Raw genomic sequence first — 12,147 nt, 5'->3', positions numbered from 1 at the left:
GGAGACAGAGAGGATGAAGCTAGTAGAAATGAGACAAAGAGAGGATGAAGCTAGTAGAAGGAGACAAAGAGAGGATGAAGCTAGTAGAAGGAGACAAAGATAGGATGAAGCTAGTAGAAGGAGACAAAGAGAGGATGAAGCTAGTAGAATAAGACAAAGAGAGGATGAAGCTAGTAGAATGAGACAGAGAGGATGAAGCTAGTAGAATGAGACAAAGAGAGGATGAAGCTAGTAGAATAAGACAAAGAGAGGATGAAGCTAGTAGAATGAGACAAAGAGAGGATGAAGCTAGTAGAAGGAGACAGAGAGGATGAAGCTAGTAGAATGAGACTAAGAGAGGATGAAGCTAGTAGAATGAGACAGAGAGGATGAAGCTAGTAGAATGAGACAAAGAGAGGATGAAGCTAGTAGAATGAGACAAAGAGGGATGAAGCTAGTAGAATGAGACTAAGAGGGATGAAGCTAGTAGAATGAGACTAAGAGAGAATGAAGCTAGTAGAATGAGACAAAGAGGGATGAAGCTAGTAGAATGACACAAAGGGATGAAGCTAGTAGAATGAGACAGAGGGGATGAAGCTAGTAGAATGAGACAGAGAGGATGAAGCTAGTAGAAGGAGACAGACAGGTTAAAGGACGTAATAAGGAGATAGGAGGGTGTAAAAGATACAAGTCTGTGGATAGTATGGATAGAGCAGGAGAATAGATGCTACTGCTACAGTGTGAGTGCTTCAACAGTAACCACATCACAGTGCCATAACTTAGTTTGGAAACAGGTTAATAAATCATGCACAATGCATTTATCAGCCAATTATCCTGTGCATACAAGAAAAAGTAAAATGAACACAACAGCAGAGCTGGATCAGTAGCAGAAACACAACTGCAGTGCTAAATCAATAAATACTGTTTCTAACTCCAACACTTAAGTAAATTAGATTTACATTACAGTTATAACAGCAGTTTTAGTACATCAGAGTTTTGCATAGAGACAACATAGCTGCAGTGGTAGTGTCAGTAAAACACTGTTGCTAAATGTCAGAATCAACCAGTTAAGTAAACAAATAAGCAGATCAGTAGTCAAGAATCAGAGAAATTAATACTAGTTGTATAGATCCAAATAATTAGCTAAAAAGATTAACAAATTCCTGAGGTCTAATGGCTTACCAGCAAGCAGAATTCAATTGCTGAAGAGCACTTGTGTCTCGGGTGGGAGACTAGTAATTTAAAGATGGCACCATGCTCAACAGGATTCTAATATAGACTTAGTATTGGCCCCAGTTTTATTGAGCTGCAGTTATAGTTGGCTTTCCTTAGCAGCTAAACAACTCATGAAACCGAAACAAAGCATTAAAGATTTGAACAAAAGTAAAGCAGTTCCCAAATTACTGGCATTTAGACAACTTGGAAACCTAACAAAACAATTATCACCAAAGATAAGAAAGCCTGTTACTCAACCAGTCACAATATACAAGCTAATAATCCCAAGCTGTTCTGGGCCTCCATTAATAAACAGTTAAATCCATGGCAGTCTACATATCTAACACAAAACCTACAGAATCAAAATGATACCATAGCCAACCAATTCAATAGCTACTTTATACAGACTTTACAGTCATTAACCAACCGACTAATCAAGCTGTTGATGTCCCTACTCAACCAAATAACCTCCTTCAGTATTTCCCCTTCCATCCAGTTCCCACAGATGCCATCAAAATGCGTCAGAAGATTAAACCTACTACAACAGCCCCTGACAGTCTGCCTGGTGACTATCTTAAAATAGCAGCTGATGTTATTGCGTAAGGATTTTCAGTTCTGATTACTTGATCCATATCTGAAAATTCTCCTTGTTGTCGAAAGAAATCCTTCATTATTCCAGAGCGCAAACATTGAACAATACAGATGTTTGAAACTCTAGGTTGATTACCATCATAGTTCCACTATCAGAAATATTAGAAACATGTATTCATAAGCAACTTCTCAACTATCTAATAGATAATCAGCTTCTGTCTTCAACCCAGTGTGGCTTTCATCCTCATCATAATACAGCTGCCTCCTTACTGAATTTCCTTATTGCTGTCAACCCCCATAGAAATGCCAGAAACCTAGTCTCTACTGTTTTACTATACCTATAAAAACCTCAGGGTATGTCTCCTGCCAGAAATTCTTATATAAACTCATTCTTATGGCTCCCCATCTCTTCACTGTAATGGTACCATAGCTACCTCTCAAACAGAGCACAAGCAGTAAAACAGAAAAAGCATTTCTCCACTTTCTTGCCTGTAACTGCTGGTGCCCCAGAAGGGTGTACAGTTAGGTCCAATACATTTCAACATATTCATCAATGACCTCTACACTCCTACAGAAAATGCTACCCTAGTTCAAAATGCTAATGAATCCACTCTAATCTTTTCTACCAAATCTCTCTGTGAACTCCAAGACCTCACACAACAATCCTTAATTGAAATATGACTAAATAATTTGTAGTTACTTCTAATACTAAATTACTGATCTTTGCCCCATAATACATCACTGCCAAAACATCAATATTCACTGTTATCTCTGCCAACATCACCATGATAGAACAAGTAAACAACACAAAATTGTGTAGTCCTAGATGACCCTTTGAAATTCGACCAACATATATCACACATGGTTAAAAAAAATCGTCAAAACGTACATTTTACACAGTAAAAACCTACAAATTACCAGAAAACCACCTTGCTTAAAGATATCTCATTTTCCTTTTGTGGATGCCTTAAAATGTATAGTTCTTCAGATGAGAATCTGAAAGTGCAACTGGTTAAAGTTTTCTCAGATGATATAAGAATGACATTTGGTCTTGATAAATGTGCAAAAGCAGTGTTTAAAGCAGGAAAGTTGCAGTGCCAAGAAAGTATCCTGTCTGGGACAGGAATGTGATATAAGGAATTTGAGCAGGAAGGAGTGTATAAATATTTGGGAATTGAGGGATTGTCAATAAAACATGAACAAATGCAAATAAAACTCAGTAATGAATACTTCAGAAGGCTTAAACTAATATTGAAAACAGCCCTGACATCTAGGAATAAAGTCCAAGCTATAAACCAATTTGCTCTTCCCATTCTAACTTACAGTTTTGGTGTGAGTGGCTGTACCCAAAAGGAAAATGGATCATTCGGACAGAACAAAAGCAAGAAAAATGCTTCAGACTTATCAAATAATAGATTTATAAAAATAATTGTATGCACATTATATATTCTACATGCTGAAGGAGGTATGGGCGTCCTTGAAATTGATTACATGTATAGATCTGCAGTCATACATATTTGTTGGCTTCATCAAATCCAAACAGTGAAAGTTTTAAAACATGAGAAGAGGAAGTCTAAGATGAATTCTCTGCTTAGTTTAGCAGAAACAGTTTGGTGTCAAACGGGATTGGAAATCAAACAAGAAGTAGACAAACATCAGACAGAAACTGAATGCGCCAGAAAAAAAAAAAAAGAATATAAAGAGAAGGTTCAGCTGAGACTGAAAGAAATGTGGAAAAGCCATAAATATATTGGCAAATATAGAGATCTCCTGGAACAACCTCATGTTGATCAGAATGTGACACAGGAATGGTTAAGGAAAAATGAGTTGAAACCAAATGATGAAAGGTTAATAAAGCAGCCCAGGATAGTGGACTTCATACACATTGGTTTACAAAGTCCACTGAACATGTGATAAAAATAGACAAATGTATTTTCTGTAAAAAAATTGAAACAATCTCACACCTTGTTGCTGGGTTTGATATACTTATGGCAGACAGCCTGTACCCTGAAAAGCTCAATAATTTGACAAGACTATTGCAATGGGGTTTGTACAAACAGTATAATGTAGAAGTAGCTGAGAAGCACTAGAAACATAAACCATAAAGCATTATACATAATGAAGTATACATCACATTGGATCACCCATTGCCAACAATTCAAAAACTAGATGTGAGAATACCAGATATAGTAGTCTATATATAAAAAGACAAAAGTAACACTGATCATTGAATTTGCATACATAGTTATTACAGTGTCTCATTTACAGAGTAAAGTCATAAAATATCAGGATTTGCAGGCAGAATTGAGAGTAATGTGGAAGAAAGATGCCGTACAGTTCCAATTGTAGAAGATGCAATGGGTCTAATAAAAAATAATCTACAGTTGTATGTAGATATGCTGCCTATACATGTAACTCCATATGAATTGCAGGAGTCAGTTCTTGGCACATTGTTGTTTTTCTTTCAGCTTTTCCCGGTTAGGGGTTGCCACAGCGGAACTCTGGTCCGCTAATGATTGACAGTCTATTTTTATGATGCTGAGGTGCCAGCCCAAAGCCCAACCTTCAACGAAGGCATGTCCATTCATGCATGTTTTTCGAATACCACTCGACCACGGGGAGGACATGCAGACTCCACACAGAAGGCACTCCAGCCAAGAATCGAATGGGAGAACCTTTTGCTGTGAGGCAACAATGCTGCCGCTGCACCACCGCGACTTAGTTCTTGGCACATTGCAGGTATTGTAAAGAGCACTTAACATCAAAGATTGAAACAATACCAATTTCATGAACTTTAATTATACCCAGATTTAGGAATGGGGTTCATTCCCATCATGATATTAGAAACCCAAAAGATTTTGAAAAAAAAGTAAAAAAATCAACCTCACTGAAATAGCCAGAAGGTATAGCCTCTACTTTCATACTGACATCTCTCCTGTATGCTGCCTTAATCTTCACTACCCTTCAAGTGTCTCACAGCTGTTGAAACTTGGGTAATGTAAATAGAATAGCCAAATTTGCAGTAAACACAGAACATACCACTGCCTAGCACTCAGAGAATTAAACCGGCTATAACTATCACATTACCTAGCTCTTTCTCAGCTAACTACAATACACAGACGTCTGTATAAGCCAGAAAATTGCCTGTCCCTTAACAGTTTAATACAATATTACTCCCCCCAATAGGAGTTTATGTTCTAGAGAAAAATCACTTCTCAGTATAACCAAATCATCTAATACTACAGGTGACTCGCTCTGTATTCAAATAGTATAGCTAAAATATGGAACCACAGCCCACTATCACTGAAATTCTTTCAGAATGCAAACTTATTTAAGCACAATTAAGGCTTCACCTATCAAATCAGAAATCTGATCCTGTATATTTTCAGGATAAATGCCACCATTATACTGTTGTATTTAGATATGATACTGATAGTAACCATACGAATTGCAGTAGGAGTCATTACTGGGCACATTGTGGGTGCTGCAAAGAGAACATCTGGCTAACATCAAAGCTTGCAAAAGTACTAATTTCATGAACTTTAATCATACTTTGACTTAGGAATGGGGTCCATTCCCGTCATGGTATTAGAAACGCAAAAGACTTGGAGAAATTAAAAAGAGAGTGACTATATCTTCAAATCATTTGTCTTCATTCAGAATCCTGTACCCCACAACATGTATTCACCAATACATGAACAGTTTTACTAACATCTCCCTGCTATATACATAATTCTGTGACACTGATCACCCCTACCTCTATACTTCTAATATAACCTTTATGTTGGATATATATAATAATCTATGAACCTACTTTTATGCACCACCTTCTAACTACAATATTAACATCTTCTGCCCTACCTAGTTCCTTCCCTCACCTCCATTACTTTAAATACCTAAGCACTAATCACATGATGTAGTATCTATTGATAAACCCACTAATACACCTCTTCAAATGCTCACTGTTCAACATCTGCTAAATGTATAAGAATTTTTTGTACTGTAATACTTTGTCTTATTTGATGTAAATATATCCAAATAAATGAATGTGTAATTGTTTATGTATATTAATTAATGTATGTTCATGTCTATTACCGAATGTTGGTTTAAAAATGTTTGCAATATGTTGGAGCTTTACTTCCCAGGCCTCTGCTGAAAATGGGTTTTTGTTTAAAGCCATTTCAACAAACCTGGTAAACAAAAGCAAATTAAATAAAATAAACTTGCCAGTTGTAAACAAAAGCTTACTAACCTCATAGGGAAATAATTGGTGGTGATTTCTGGTTTGCATTACTCCCTGAATGCACTGTAGTCTGCCTGCTCTGGGTCAGAGAGAGAATATTCCACTCTTTCACATCATGAAGATGCAATGCATAACCTAGAAGTATACAAGTGTGCATATAGAGCTGCACTGTGGCAATGAAATTATTTATTTTTTTACCAGTTTCATTGCTTGTTTTTAAACAAAACCAGCATGACTGGTAATTGGAATTCTCAAGGAAGGTATTTACAACACTGTGTTGACACAAGATAAGTGTTGTAATTTGCATTTGATCTTTAATCTTTTGCTTTCCATTGACACTTTTCATGCCTACTGCTACAATACTTACTGCTTGTTTCTTCTGTTCAGTCACACTCTATTGAATGTGCAAACTCACTATTTAATGCATGAGTTACCTTTTTTGTATATGCAAACATGTTATTGAACGTATGAATAGATGCCTATATCTAGTTATTGCAAGCATATTCCAATGACTGTATGAATCTGTTTTTCTGCTGTTGCACTTCCTGTTCAATTTTATGGCATATCTATCCATCTCTCTCTCTCTCTCTCTCTATATATATATATATATATATATATATATATATATGTGTGTGTGTGTGTGTGTGTGTGTGTGTATATGTATATATTAGTGTGTTGCTCCTTGGAGGCCAGGGTCATGGCTGAAAGGTATCAAAAAGATAAGCCCACCTACATAATAGCAATCAGTAAAGAAGTAAACGTTTACATTAGGTGCCTTTATTTGTTACTGAGTTATTACTATATGCTGTATTGAAAGATGTGTTTTGCTAACAATAGACTGCTGATTTTTATTTTTATTTGTTTTGAGTCATTCTACTTAAGTCTTCTACTTATTCTTAATTTACATGTCAATTTTTCCTACTTTTGTGACATCAGTCAGTGTTTTTAACTGTAAACTCAGCAGTTATTTGCTCAGGACACACCAGTGGCATTTCCTATTTATTCTGTTAACAGCCTGCCTTTTATGTAGCTCTTAAGCCACAAACAATTCAGGTCTCTGTCAGTAAATCAAACCGGTTTTCAGAGTCATAGTAATGTACCCTGAACCACATATGCATGAGTGGTTTATTATGCTGCCTAGTTTGTGGTTAAAAGGTATTTGAGATAGGGTCAGCTCATCTTTGGCACTCAATGTACCTGTACTGTAGTTTACAGGACTACTTCCTCACTTGGTACTGAACACCATAGTTGTTTTATCATCTACGATACGAGGAAGCATGACATACTTGACTTTGTCACTGAAGAAAATCTCTGTTAGAAACAGCTCAAGTCTCTGGATCCAGGACTGTCAATTTTGACAGGTTTCTTTGCAGTTTCAGTGGAGCTAGTCATTCCAATGGAAAAAAATGAAAAACAAGCCCCCCCCCCCCAAGTTAGTGAAATACCTAATTGCAACAAAAATGCATATTTTCATTGCTTTCTGGTTAAAGTGAAAAAATGGAAGGTAGACTATCTATAAAATTGAAACAATGGAGAGCATCCAGCTATTTATTGCAAGCTATCTGCTAACAACCAAGGTTGGGTTGACAGAAAACAGGATTGTAGCTAATATTTGTTGGATTAGAATGAAAACAAAATAACTATTTCTCTGACTGCGAAAAAAGTTGCATCCACTTCTTTCCCTTTTTACAAAAGTTAAATTTTACTGATACCAAGTTATTTTTTTTAAATCTGTCACTGTGAAGGATCTTCGGACTCTGCTTCTAATCAGTACCACAGTAAACACAAGGCCTTGGCAATTAGTGGACATATGGCAGACCTGCTTGCTCTGTTGTTTACTCATAAATGTCTAAACTTCTTTGGTCAAGTGACTTGCGTCCTCGTGTAAGAATACTTTTAAAAGTCTATCACAACTACCTGCAATGATAAACTGTAGCCATTAAAATTTTATGAACGTTTTTTGTTCCCCTTAAGATGCTGTATTCAGAAATTTCATTGAGGATGTGTGCAGCATCTATTCGTTTGCTTTTGTTTAACAAATAAGTAAATTTTTCAGATACAGCTCAGAAGAATATTTAGACAGTCTTTGGTGTATGGACTGGACTCTTGCATAACAAAGGAGAAAGCAGCAGCAATGTATTAAACCTATAAGAAGCATGGCTCTTTAATAACACAGAGCTGGACGTACATCTCCAGCAGGGTGATAAGTTAACAGATGACTTGTTATGGTTGCTTTAAAGCTGTAGTGCTAGTGGTTACCTCTTGGGGACAGCTTGAGGGAAGTCTGGACCATACCAGCAGGATAAAGGAATGCAGAGGAACCCAGCTAGTGCCAGGCACATGGAGATACTAGCAGCATAGTATGCTTGGACTTGGTCTGTCTTAATGGACAAAGAATGGGAGATGCTCAAAACTGGAAGCTGCACTTAACTCAGAACCCTTTTGTTAATTTCTCCAAGTCTTTTGCGTTTCTAATACCATGATGGGAATGGACCCCATTCCTAAGTCAAAGTATGATTAAAGTTCATGAAAGCACCTATAATGTGCCCAGTAATGACTCCTCTTGCAATTCATATGGAGTTACATGTATTGGTAACGCATCTAAATCCGATCGTAGAGTCTTTTTTATAAGACCTGTTGCTCCTATTACTACTACTGGAACTGTCTAGGTATCCTTCTTCCACATTGCTCTCATTTCTGCCTGCAAATCCTGGTATTTTATGACTTTGTCTCTCTGTATGTAAGACACTATAGTCACTGGGTGTAGCAGTTTCAATTATCAGTGCTACTTTTGTCTTCTTTCATGGACTACTACATCTGGTTTTGTCACCTTTATTTTTTGAAGTATTGGTAATGGGTGATCCCGTGTGATATGAACTTCATCATTTTCTATGCTGCTTTGTTACTGTTTCCAGTTTTTTTTTTGGCTACCTTAATTATATAATGTTTGTAAAATCCCCAGTTCAACAGTCTTGCCACATTGTTATGCCTTTCAGTATACAGTCCTTCTGCCATTAGTATATCATAAACAGCAAAAAGATGTGCGAGTGTTTCCAGTTCTGTTTTTACAAAACCTACATTTGTCTGTTTCTCCCACATGTTCAACAGACTTTGTAAATCAGCTTGTATGTAGTTCACTATCTTGGGACACCAATAATAACATTTAGTGTTTTGGTTTAAATTCACTTCTACTTAACTATTTCTGCCTTCACTCCTGATCAACATGAAGTTGTTCCAAGAGTACTCTATACTTGCAATTATATTTATGCATTTTCCATATTTCTTGCCTTCTCATCTGATCCTTCACCTTATATTCTGGCTGTTAATTCATCCCATTTCATGTCCTGTATTTTTGAACTTCTTTTTCTTTCTTTTACTTTTTTTTATCCATTTAGTGTTTTTGTTATGTTCCATAAGATCTTCAAAGATATTTCTCAAAAACGTATCTATTCTTTTTTCAGTGTTTTTTCAATTCCTTTTGGCTTGTTTCCCAATTCTCTATAAAACCTTTTTTGGGTCATTAATAAATTACTTATTTTGTACTTTTCCTTTTTATTTATATGCATGTCTTCTAAATTTTTTTTGCCTGTGCTGATATTTTTACTTTATTATTTGCAATAATGCATGATAGATTCTGATCTGGTCTGATACTGCACATTGCTTTTGTCACATCTATCTTTGAGTATTTTTGTTGATCTGTTCCCTCTACTATACTCTTCTAACAGTGACACTTCTTGTCTTAATATTTGGTACTTCCATGATGGCATTTGATTTCTCCCTTTCCTTTCTACCCTGTGTTTTTGTGGTAAGATGTTATCTATTATTAATTTAGCTGCACGGTAATGTATCTTTTTTACACCTGTTAGAGCACATGAATCTCTATGGACAATTCTTATTACTATGTCCGTTTGTTTTATAAAACATCTAGCTTTTTTGGGTTTTATTGACTTTCTGTTTACAAAACCTGCATTTCTGTTTCTCCCACATGTTCAGTGGACTTTGTAAACCAACGTGTACAGAGTCCACTATTTTGTGCTGCCAATATTAACCTTTCAGTTCTTTGTTTGAATTTGCCTCTCTTTAACCATTCCTGCATTTGATCCTGATCAACATGAGGTTCTTCCAGAAGTTTTCTATACTTGCAACTATATTTATGCATTTTCCATATTTCTTGCCTTCTCAACTAGTCCTTCAACTTATATTCTTTCTTTTGTTTTTTTGGCACATTCAGTTGCTGCCTAATTTTTTCTACTTGTGGTTTAATTTCCATTCCTGCTTGATGCCAATATGTTTCTGCTAGACTAAGCAGGGAAATCATCTTAAATTTATTCTCATGTTTCAAAACTTTCACTACTTTTGGGTCTTGTGAGGTCAGCAGATATGTGTGCAGTCCCACAATTGCAGATCTATGCATGTAATCAATTTCAAGGAGGCCCATACCTTCTTCTGAATGGGAAATGTATAATCTTGGTATGCACTGATTTGTATAAATCATTTGATGAGCATGAAGCTTCCTTCTTGTTTTCCTGTGTAATCCATCCAACACGTTTTGAGGCCAGTCAGTCACTCCAAAACTATAAGTTAGGACAGGAAGAGCAAATTGATTTATTGCTTGGATTTTGTTCCTAGATGTCATTGCTGTTTTCAGGACTAATTTAAGGCTTCTAAATTATTCCTTTCTAAGTTTTATTCGTATTTACTAATAAAACTCACAAACTAGAACAGGAAAACAAGCTGAGTTAATGCAAGTCACCACACCACAAATCGGAAGTTGAACCCGTTGTTTTAAAAAGCGCTTTACACAAGCGGTTCAAACTTCGTTTTCCTGTTTTTATTCGTATTTGTTCATGTTTTATTGTTGATACTTCATCAGTTGTCAAATATTTGTACGCTCCCTCTTGCTCAACTTCTTTTATATCACATTCCTGTCGCAGACTGATGTTTTCTTGGTGCTGCAGTTTTCCTGCTTTAAAGATTGCTTTTTAACATTTATCAAGACCAAATGACATTCTTATGTCATCTGAAAAAGTTTTGACAACTTAGAGTTGTGCTTTCAGTTCCTTATCTGATTAGCTTTAAATCCTTGACAAAGAGAAGATGGGAAGTCTTTACACTTTGTTGTTTTCTAGGAACCAAATTATAGCCATGGCCTAAGCTGTTAAGTAGGCAGCTTATTGGGTTAAGGGCAAGACAGAGTAGCAGCAGTGACAGAGAGTCATCCTGGAATATCCCTCTTTGAATTTTTATCCGTGGAATAATAATTTGTTCTTTATCATGGCTTAATTGCAAAGTGGTCTGCCTCTGTTTCATGGTCAATGTAATGTAGTTGATCAGTGTAGGGTGTATCTTATACATTTTTAAGTACTCTTTTATCCATGAATGGTGGGATACTATCAAATGCTTTTTTCTGGTCAATCCATGCCATACTTAAATTCTTTCCCTTTTAACAGTTCTCTACTATGACTTTAGTTAACAGCAAATGATCCTTTATTCCATATGGCTTTCTTTTATTGCCCTTTTGTTCTATTGCCATAATTGAGTTTTCTTCTAAATTACTAGACTCTGTTGATATCAATTCCAGTATATAGTTTATACGTCGTTGGAAGGCAAGTTATTGGTCTATAATTTTTAGGGTAACCTGCAGGTTCACTCTTTAGTAGCATTGTTTTTCCTGTTAGCCAGGTTGATGTCTGTTCAGGGTGTGCATATAAATAGTTCTTACTCATAGCCAAGTCTTCACGCAAAGATGTTAATACTTTTAACCAAAAATTAGGTACTGCATCTGGGCCTGCGGTTTTCCAATTAGAGGCTTTTCTTAACTTTGTTTCAATCTCTCTGGCTGTTACTTCCTCCCATTTCATATCCTGTACCTTTAAACTTCTTATTCTTTCTTTTACTTCTATCCATTTACCATCTTTGTTATGTTCCATGGGAGCTTCATAGATATTTCTTCAAAATTCTATTTCTTCTTTTTTTGGTGGTCTTTCACTTCCTTTTACATCGTTTCCCAATTCTCTATACATTTTTTGGGTCATCAATAAATTTCTTATTTTGTACTTTTCCTTTGTATTTATCTGCATATCTTCCCAGTTTTTCTGCCTGTGCTGAGATTTTTAGTC

The 12,147-nt window shown here is 36.0% G+C and overlaps 1 protein-coding gene across 1 annotated transcript in view; it reads left to right on the top strand.

Moving 5' to 3' along the window:
* Nucleotides 1–12,147, top strand: part of USP18 (ubiquitin specific peptidase 18) — a gene marked incomplete at its 5' end in the record, with an annotated part of 629,755 nt that overhangs the window by 453,130 nt on the left and 164,478 nt on the right.

Source organism: Protopterus annectens, chromosome 11.part0, assembly GCF_019279795.1.
Source record: "Protopterus annectens isolate FY-2018-M chromosome 11.part0, PAN1.0, whole genome shotgun sequence".
In the NCBI taxonomy this organism is placed as follows: domain Eukaryota; kingdom Metazoa; phylum Chordata; order Ceratodontiformes; family Protopteridae; genus Protopterus; species Protopterus annectens.
This window is presented reverse-complemented; position numbering and strand designations above follow the sequence as displayed.